This window comes from Sturnira hondurensis, unplaced genomic scaffold (assembly GCF_014824575.4).
Source record: "Sturnira hondurensis isolate 20B ecotype Veracruz unplaced genomic scaffold, ASM1482457v3 Scaffold0018588, whole genome shotgun sequence".
In the NCBI taxonomy this organism is placed as follows: Eukaryota; Metazoa; Chordata; class Mammalia; order Chiroptera; family Phyllostomidae; genus Sturnira; species Sturnira hondurensis.
In genome coordinates, this window is record NW_028091219.1 from 89,057 (window position 1) to 100,019 (window position 10,963).

Genomic DNA, 10,963 nt, shown 5'->3' on the forward strand with positions numbered 1-10,963 from the left:
ACCCTCTCCAACACTTGCTTGTTGATTTGTTTATGATGGCCATTCTCACTGGTGTGAAGTGGTATCTCACTGTGGTTTTAATTTCAGTTTCTCTGATGGCTAGTGATGCTGAGCATCTTTTCCTATGTCTCTTGGCCCTCTCTATGTCCTCCTTGGAGAGGAGTCTGTTCAGGTCTTTTGACCATTTTTAATTGGGTTGTTTGTTTTCCTAGAGTGGAGTCATGTGAGTTCTTTATATATTTTGCAGACCAAACCACTGTCTGAGGTATCATTGGCAAATATGTTTTCCTATAGAGTTGGTTGTCTTTGCATTTTAATGCTGTTTTCCTAAGCCATGCAGTGCTTTTTATTTTGATAAGATCCCATTTGTTTATTCTTTCGTTTCTGTCCCTTGCTTTAGGGGCAAAATAGCAGGATACAAAGTCAATACTTAGAAATCAAAGGCATCTTTGAACACCAACAATGAAATATCGAAAACATAAATCAGAAAAAAATCCCATTTGATATAGCAAGAAGAAAAATAAAGTATCTAGGAATAAACCTAGGCAAGAAGGCAAAACACCTGTACTCAGAAAACTACACAACACTGAAGAAAGAAACTAAGGAAGACACAAACAAATGGAAACATGTGCCATGTTCATGGATTGGAAGAATTAACATCATCAAAATGTCCATACTACCCAAAGCAATTTATAGATTCAACACAATCCCTATTTAAGTACCAAAGACACATTTCACAGATACAGAAAACACATCTCAACAATTTCTATGCAACCATAAACAACCCCCAATAGCCACAGCGATTTTGAGAAAGAAGAACAAAGCAGGAGGAATCACAACACCTGATATCAAACAGTATTACAAGGCCACTGGAATCAAAGCAGACGGGTATGGTATAAGAGCAGACATAGACCAATGGAACAGAACAGAGAGCCCCGAAATAAACCCAAGTTTCTATGGTCAATTAATATTTGACAAAGTGGACAGAAGCATAAAATGGAGCAAAAGTAGCCTCCTCAACAAATGCTGTTGGGATATCTAGCCAGCTACAAGCGAAAAAAAAAAAAAGAAACTTGATCACCAACCTCCACCACACACAAAAATAAATTGAAGGTGGATAAAAGACATAAGTCATGACACTATCCGAGTCCTGGAGGAGAACATAGGCAGGAAAATCTCAGATACCCCACTCAACAACATTTTCACCACTATGTACCCTAGAGCAAGGAATTTTCACAGTTTAAAATTTTTTTAAATCAAAATGTTGGGCATCAGATAAGATTGAGGTGAAAAAAAGTTGCATGTCTCCCTGGGGCACCAAGGCAGCACCCCGGGTGTTAGAACAGTCTCTGATGACAGTGGGCAGTGGTCATGCCTGGACGTTGACAGAAAGGCCACTGAGAGGGTCCTGATAGAACTGACCTGTGCTAAAACATCTGACATAAAAGCAGAAGTGGCTTTAAATGAGAAAATGATTACAAAATTGTTACAGTAATTAATTAAAACACTAACTGTAGGTTACAATAAAATATTCCCATGATAAAGTTCAATTCCATTAGTATTACTTGTATAAACTGCCTATACGAGCACTACAGAGTTAGGTAGTAATTATAAACTACAAAGAATATACTTTATTCATATGAAAACAATGATTAAAAGTAATACTTAATAATGTCAAACTATGAAGTACTATTGATATATCCTGCCTTATATTACTGATATTAGGTTAGAGTTTGATAAATCATGTATTATCACTGAAATGCTGTCTGGAGTTCTAGTTATTTTTTGTCAAAAGGACTATCTGCACTTCATAATTTCAGTATATGAAAGAATTTGTCAGCCCTAAAGTACTAGCTAAAACAATGTTTATTATGAAATACACTGCATAAAAAAACACCGATAATGTGTGAAAAGAAGGATATGATTAAAACACTTTGGGGGCCTGGAAAGCAAGAAAAAATCTTCTAGTATTAATTGACACTCAGTAAGCGGTATTTGCACACGTATGCTGACACATGTATCTTGCATTTAATACCTACAATCACCCTGCCTTTATGGGACAGGTGCACATTTAACAAGCGATGTTCACTAGGTTCAGGAAGCTTAGCTTATGACAAACTCGCATGGCTGGAAATTGACAGAGCTCGAGTTTAAATTTAGCTCTGCCTGTTCCTGAATGGCAAATGACTAAACATTCTTGTCTTAAGAGAGAAACACCAGAACCAGGATTTCCCTCCATATGTCACCTGGCAGGTCTATGACCAGAGATGACCCCTTCACAAGGTTCCTCCTCATAGCCTGTCCACAAAATCACTCCCCATGCTCAGGTTCTCCTTTTGCTGTACATGGGAACCTACTGTTCATTGGCCCTAGGTCTGAAATCAGCCCCTGCTTCTCTGAACACCCTCCTGAGCCAGGGTCTCAACACCATTCAAACCCTGAAATCTACACACTTTTGGTTAGAATTGAACATCCTTCTGGCCTGGATCCAACACATTTCTGCACCTGGGATGAACTTCTCTTGACCCTGGGATAGAACACCCTCCCGATTGGAACACCACCCTCCCAACAGTGTGGTAGAATGACATCCCAGTCCAGACTTCGGACACCCACCCTCCTGGCCATCTGTCCACACAGGGTCCTCCCGCAGAAAGCCCGTCAGAAACACCCGGGATCCACACCATGCTAGGATTTATAATTTCTATAGGAATCAACCCAATAAGCGATTCCTCTGTAAACCAAGTCTGCTGAGAATGCTGGACGACTAAGCGAAAAAAGAAACTCGTAGAGATGCTCCCGATAAAGAAAGTCTTTCTCGGTAGCAAAGGAAAATACTCACGAGGAACCAGGCAGAGTCACCTACAGAGACAGTCTCTGGGTGCTACCTTCAGGCTCTACTTCCTCACCTTGCCATGGATTGTGGAGGGTCCTCCTCCCCCAGGGCTGGGTCCGGGCATGCCCAGGCACTGAGTAGGCTCAGATCACTAGGCCACAGGTGTATCAGAGAAGGTTTGCTCTTGGGCTTACAGGCCTGCACGTGTCTTCAATAGAAGCTGCACAGTGTTTCCCTTTATTTCCCTTTGATGAGAGAAGGGGAGGACATGCTACTCCAGTCTCCTCAACAAGCCTAAGAGAGTCCCTGTCCCAAAGGGGACATGGAAAGAGAAAATTAACCTCAGAAAAGACACCAATGTCTCTCCTAACACCTGCTGTGTGTATTTTGTCTATAATGACATGGGTACCCTTGCCAGAATAGAGAGGATATGACGCTGTGTGACTGATGACACCACCATTTCCCATGGCAAAAGGGTGATGATCAAAATCATAAGGGAGAGTAACCATAATCAAAATGGCCCAAGCATATCTTGAATATTCGCAAACTAATGCAGTCCAGCTGGGTGAGCCAGAGGTTCTGCACGTGTAGGAGGCAATCTGTCCTACCAGACTCACCTTGCTTCTCAGTGAAATCAGCTGTGAGAAAAAAACACTGCTATTAAAATGGCCAGAAATGCTCAAAAAATGAAGACCACCCACCACATGTATTTCGTACAATTTATTAGAAATGGAAGGGACTGGTAAACAGAGCTTATTACAACACTTCATAAACAAAGGTACAAAGTCAGCAGAAGGTGCCCATCCTGCTTTCCACGGAAAAACTCCACCAAGGGAACAGTCTCCACTCAGACAGGCACTGTGTCAAACCTGCAGTGCTGTCCCCAGGCCTCTGCCCAGTGTCCCCAAAGGGAGGCAGGTGCCAACCTCACACAAATGCATTACCTAGCTTCCTATTTACAGTACAGTGCAAAAGCTACTTTTCCAAACTGGTTTAATTTCCTACGCATCAACTTAAATTTACAAAATTAACTTCACATAATATAAAATACCATTAGCAATATCCTCTGAGCTATAGGAGTTAATAAACAGATTCTCTCAGAGATATCACTTAACCTACGTGATTTAAAAGTGTAGTGTTTACACGTGTGTGCCCCCCAAACATAATCTGGTTTCCACCAGTTGTCCATGCAGCACAGCAGGGGAGTGGTTCCCCAGAAACACCTTCTCCCGGTGACTTCCCCTCCCTGGTTCAACAGTCACCTCCAGGTCTCCCAGGATGGAGGACACGTCTCGGACACTAGCATCTCACTGGCCATCACTGCCTTCAGGGGACGAAAAGGCCTGCAGGTCCTCATACAGGACACTCCAAAGGATTCGGGCACAGGGTCCCTCTGACATCCCTGGGGAGGGAGGGCTCTCAGCAGCAGGGGCGGGCTCCTCAGCAGGCAGCACCGAGGAAGGGGACAGAAGCCTGGAGCTCCACTGGCCTCTCTTTAACCTTCTCAAGACCATTCTGAGGGGCTGGTAGGTCTTCTGGGGACCTGGAGGGTGCTGGGACACAAGGCAGGGGTAGACAGTGCTGATGAGAGGTCCCTTGCGTGGAGGCTGCAGGTCAACACTTTGTCCCCGGGCAGGTGTCTTCCTGGGAGCCTGAGGTGCCAGTGTAGGTGTGAGTGCTGCAGAACTTGGTGGAGGAAGGCCTGGCTGGACACATCCTGAGTCTGCCCTCTGGGTACTCTTCTGGGGGGGCAGGAAGGGGCCGATTTTGGGCTTTTTTGGTAGGTTCTGGCAAGTCTGCACAGGGCTCTGTACAGCCCTCTTGCCAGGTGCCTTGAAGCTGACTATGGAGTCCTGCTCAGAACTGTGAGCTGAAGCCTGCCCCATGCTTGGTGAGTTGATGCCTGGGTGCTTGGTCTGTGCCTGAGGGTTGAGACCACAACCTGGACTATGTGGCATGAAGCCAGGACCATGGACAAAGCCTGTGCTTGTTGGGTAATGGATGTCACTGACAGGCACTCCCTGTCCGTTACTTAGCACCAGCGGTGAGAAGGTGTTCCTGTCAGCTCTGTGGATGGGAGACACTGTGGATGTGTCATGAGGTTGCCTGACAGGGCTCCTAGTGTTGAGATCAGGGCCTCCCAACCCTCTCCTCTGGGTCATGTGGACTGTCTTAGGCTGGGTTGGGTGCTGGAGGCAAAGACAAAAAGAGACTACACGTTAGGATTTCCTCTCCATCAAGGACAAAATAAGAGCGAACAAAACAGGAGAACGAAGATCTTGCAACAAGACAGGCACAGAAACTGCTGTGCCCATAGTCAGGGTAAGGATGAAGAGGTCTCTGACCTCAGTGCTGGTGACAGTGACAGAAGTCACAAAGTCCCCTCCCTACCAATCCTGACAGCAGAAAACACATAAAATTCTTACAAGTGTTCCCTGTTAGTGAAGGGAAACGAGCCCAGTGCTTCCCTCGATCAGGGAAGGGACACAACTCACGGTGTTTGAGGGCAGTTTGACAATTAATGAGCTTGGGGGGTAACTTGGGCATAGGGTTCCCAATTTCAATAAGCCAGTTTTCCCAAAAGGGATCCCACCTTCTGGAAACATCTAGGGAGGTCATAACCCCACCCTCCAGCAGCACAGTGTTGGTTCACATGCAAGTGTGAGACACAAGCAGAGGCACCCTAGAAGGTGACATTAGGAGAATACTCTCCAGGAAGCAGCTAAGTCCCAGTAGAAGTCCCCAAATTCCCTCCCTTAGATCACACCGAGGGGAGTGGGGTTGACCCCGAGAAGTAGAAGAGCCAGGACACCTGGGACACTCACCCTCACATAGTCACAGGATTCTGTCTGACTTTTCTGGGGTGGCTGCAGCCTCACCAGGGGTCTTCTGGGAAACCTCTGGAGCAAAGCCTGTCTCTGCTGGTCTTCTTGGCTGCAGGACACAATGTGGTGAGTGAAAGTCGCTCCACTCCTTGTCCTCAGTGGGGACAAAGCTTTCTGTGGCCCAGGCCCTGACCCTGTTTTCATGTGACTCCCAGACTGAGGCCCGGTGCCTTTGCCACCCCAGCTCTCCTGTCCTCTCGCTGTCTTCTCCTGGGGCCCTGCAGGCTTGTCCTTAAAGGACTTTCATTCCACACCATGGCCTCTCTGCCTGTCCTTCTAGAAGTCCCAGATGATCTCACCCCTGTCACTGACCCTCACTGGCCAAGTGATCCCCCCAGTGGGAGAATGACCACCTGAGAGTGACCCTGGAGACAGAGGTCTCCTTCTCTGTCTCCCTGACCCTGACCTTGCTGGAGACCGTAATGCAGATCATGGAGAGACAGGGACTCCAGCCCCATGGATTTCCCCCAGGGTTGGGCTCCAACCCACACAGCGCTCACCTGGACCTCTGCTCCTCCTCCCCGGCAGGCCTGGTAGCAGGCTCTGGGGTCCCTGGGTCCCCCAGGTTGCACCGTTGTAGGTTCTCCTTCATCTTCTGCAGGCCCAGGGGCTGAGGGGCTAGGGCCCCATCCCAGTGCTTCAAGGGACACCGGATGTTGCTTGCCAAAGGCCCCACAGTCCTTGCATTTCACCTGAGGGGGGAGCATTGGGACAGTGAGTCACCCAGACCACAGGCAGATCTGAACAGGGAATAAGAGGAGTGACTGATAGACTGTGAATATGGATTAGGGACTGGGGCCAAATCCTAGGGATCACCAGGTGCCTGCTATTGGAGATATTATGGGGGTGTCCACAACCCGAGTCAGTGAGAGGAATGCAGGAGAAACCGTTTCAGGACTGAGCAGGGACACTTCCCGAATGAGATCATTTGGACACAAAACAGGCTGCAAGGAACCTAACTAGGAAATGAGGTTGCTGCCCTGAAGCGAAACTACCACCCTCCCTGTTGAATATCACCCCACTGGCTATTCCTGAATAGAGGAAAGGCCCACCGATTATGGGCACAGAACATGCCATGTCCAAACTCCGTTTCTGTAGCACATGGCACCCCCCCGGGCTCCCGACAGCACCAAGGCCCTACTCACCCTGGGATCCTCCTCCTCTGCTGGGGGAGCCCTGAGAGCCACCGGGGCCCTTGGCTGCTTCGGCCCTTTCTGGGCCCTCAGGAGTTGGCAGGGCCCGACCTGTGGGTGATGACCCTCCATCTACCACACTGTCCGGAGACTTTGCCTCAGCTTTGCTCAGCTATAAATGTGATGGTGTCCTGAGGAAAGAAAAAAGCTTTTAAAAATCAAAAAGGAAAAAACCTCCTCGTGCAGATTCTGCCGAGTGAGCATGAAGGGACATCATGATCACTCAGGACAGCCACCTGTGAAGCTCTGGGACACCTCTGAGACTACTGGTCTCTTTCCTCTGAGTTCCAACCTCCAGGGCAGGATTCAAACCTGACCACACCCACCAGGAAAGGACTCTAAGCTAATTGCCCACCCCCAGGGCAAGGCACTAACCTGAAAGCCCAGCCCCGCCCCAAAGTCTCAGCTCTAAACTGACTGCCTAGGGCTAGAAACTGACCTCAAAAAGATTACTTATTGCCAGGGCAGGACTCTAAGGTGAGACAATGGAGGCTCACCTGCTGAAATGGGATGAGTGACCTAAGAGACTTTGGTTAGCTCTGTCCCCTGCACCCTAATACCACAGAGAGTCAGTGTCCCTGCACTTACACCATCTTCGGTGCTGCCCCAGATCCCATACCTCACTTATCAGAAAAGCAGAGTGAAGGTTCTGTCTTCTGGGAAATTTGAATTTCCCATCTGACAGAAAAGGAGGCATTTACCCAAAAGCAAATGCACCGAGATAAAAATATTTTCTCCTCTGCTGGTCAGAAAACTTCACCTCTTGAAGGGTTAATCTGTTATTTTAAATAAATTGGTCTCCCATTTTCTATTGATAATGAGTTTCCAATAAATGTGCAATGAATGTGTGTTTTTTAAAGGATTTTGCTTATTTTTAGAAAGAGGGGAAAAAAGAAGAAAGAAAGGGAAAGAAACATCAATGTGTGGTTGCCTCTCACGCATCCCCATTGGGGACCTGGCCTGCAACCCAGGCACGTGCCCTGACTAGGATTCAAACTACTGAACCTCTGGTTCACAGCCTGCGCTCAATCCACTGAGCCACACCAAACAGGGCTAATATACTTGAACTATGTCCGAACTTGTCAGTTATGATCAGGGACACCCTGATTGTATAATAGCTCATCCCCACCTCCCACAGATCACAGTGCTGTACCAACTACCTTGCATATGGACACTTGGATTAACCATTAGCATTCACAACACGAATTTTTTCATCCTCTCTGTTCAGATTCACCATGCAAATGAAGAACCCTTACCCCACAGCCTAGACCTCCATCATCCTTAGTTGCTAGTGTCCCATTTCTCAGAGGGAGAGTCCAACGATGACAATGAAAGGAAACCCACCTGAAGTTGGCTAGGTGCTTTGTCTGCCAGAGGAGTGTCAGAACCCTCAGCACTGGACCAGCTCCACCGCACACAGTGCTCCTTCTTCGAGCTGACAGGATACTGGGGCAGGTTCTGTTACCCCTGGTCTCATAGGTGGGCTGCAGTTCATGCGAGAACACAGAGCTATCAATCACATTTGCATAATCCCTTGGAGGAATGCAGGAGCTACCTATCACATTAGCATAAACCCCCCAGGGGCATGGCAGGTCCCCTAGGGATGCTGGGTGCTTCACCCTTCGCCCTTTGCAACCCTCTGTGCGGTCTGGGAAGCACATGCTTCCTGCTCCAAAGCTCCACCTCTTGTAAGACAAACAGACCCTGGGCCTGCCCGCTGTCTACTTCTGCATGGACGGTAGACCGCAGTGGGCTCAGTGAGATCTTACCTCGAGGGCCGCGTGAGCGTAGAGTCCAATAGCACGGAGCCCGTGGCACCGCGCGGCCCCATCAGCTTCACCTGCTCCCGCCCGCATGGGGGGCATGCCCCCCCGCCTTGTGGTCTGTGTACCAACAGTGCCTCCACACTTCCCGGCAGACCGTGCCTGTCCCCTGTCGCCACCAGCGTCCTAGCGGTCTCTCTACACAGCTGAGCCGGGAGATGCGCCATGCAGGAGCCTGCAATTTGTCCGTCCATTCGGACTGGCTGGTTTTGCACTTTGCCTTGCCACTCCATTCCCCGGCCCTGCGTAAATGGTTCCTGGGTACACAGGAGGAGCTCCCTGTCCCTGCCTGTCCCAATCTGTTCCTGTGGAAGGAAGTGAACCCACTGGGACCTGCTCACTCGTCGGCTGCTCCCATTGGTTGGCAAGTGATTCTTCCCGCCTTCGCTTGTTCCGGCCCCCTGGTCGTGGGGAGTTTGAGGCGCTGGTGTTGCATCCATTAAGACACATTGAGGAAGGGAATCGTGAATCCCCCCATTTGGGCACTTAGAGTGGCTTCCTGTCACTGCTCATCCAACCAATGGACTTAACTCATATCTGTTAGAATCTCTTTTACAGTAGAAAAGAGAAGACAGAGTTCGTTTTATAAAAATGGTGAGCCTCTCCGCTGTGAAGTTTCTTTCTAGTACAGGAGAAGATAAATGATTTTCACCCAAAACGGTGTGCGGTAGGAGGGACTTATTGTTCAGACAGGACCCGGTTAACCGGACCCGAAGGGTGATCCCGAGAATAGTTGAGAGCACCTGGTTAAGACGCAGGGTGGCCCAGCCAGAGTTAAGTCCATTGCGGGGACCGCCGCAAACACCCGGCAGCTCTGTGCAGGTGGCCAGATGGAGTCCCAAGCAGCTGGTGTCCGGCTGCTTCTGTGGTGCCACCGGAGGATCCCGCAGGGGTCCGCATTCCAGGGCTTCCACCAGGGTTACCCTGGGAGCAGGTAAATCAGTGATAAAGATAAAGTTAAGGAGCCAGGCACATGAGGTGAAATACATGCAGATGATGAGACCCAGCCACCGCCCTTCTGCCCGCACCATTCAGAAGTGCAGGTGCCCACCTGTGTGGGCTCCAATGGGACCCAGGGGTTGCCAGCTGCTTTGGAGGACGCGATGGTCAGGGGAATAAAAAAGAAAGTGCCTGAAAGTGGGGATTCACGATTCGCTTCCTGAATGTGTCTTAATAGATGCAATACCAGTGCCTCAAACTACCTAGGACCAGGGGACCAGTGCAAGAGAAGGCAGAAGAATCACTTGGCAACCAATGGGAGCAGCCAACGAGTGAGCAGGTCCGAGTGCATACCCTTCCATCCATAGGAAGAGATCCTCACAGGCAGGGACAGGGAGCTCCCCGTGTCCACCTGGGGGCCGTTTATGCAGCCCAGGGACTGGAGTGTCAAGGCAAAGTGTAAAACCAGCCAGTCCGAAGGGAGAAATTGTAGACTTCTGTGTGGTGCATTTCCCTGCTCAGCCCTGCAGAGACAGGGCAAGGACGCCAGCAGTGACAGGGGACAGAAAGGATCTGCGGGGAGGTTGGAGGCGTTGCTAGTCCTCAGACCGCGAGCGGCCGATGCCAGCCTGGCGGGCAGGAGCAGGTGAAGGCGATGGGTCCCCGCGGTGTGGCGGGCTCCATGACATTGGACTCTGGGCTCAGCGCGCCCCTCAACGTCCGATCTCACAGAGCCCACCGCGGTCGAAGGTCCATGCAAAAGCAGACAGCCAGTAGACCCAGGGCTGTTTGTCTTAGGAGAGGTGCAGCTTCTGAGCAGGAAGCATGTGCTTCCTAGACCGCACAGAGGGTTGCAAAGGGTGAAGGGCGAAAGCCACTCTAAGTGCCCGAATGGGAGGTTCACGATTCCCTTCCTCAATGTGTCTTAATGGACACAACACCTGTCCTTCAGGGACCTGCCTTGCCCCGGGGGTGTTATGCTAATGTGATGGGCAGCCCCCGCATTCCTGCAAGGGATAATGCAAATGTGATTGATAGCTCTGTGTTCTCGCATGAACTGCAGCCCACCTATGAGACCAGGGGTAACAGAACCTGCCCCAGTATCCTGTCAGCTCGAAGAAGGAGCACTGTGTGCGGTGGAGCTGGTCCAGTGCTGAGGGTTCTGACACTCCTCTGGCAGACAAAGCACCTAGCCAACTTCAGGTGGGTTTCCTTTCATTGTCATCGTTGGACTCTCCCTCTGAGAAATGGGACACTAGCAACTAAGGATGATGGAGGTCTAGGCTGTGG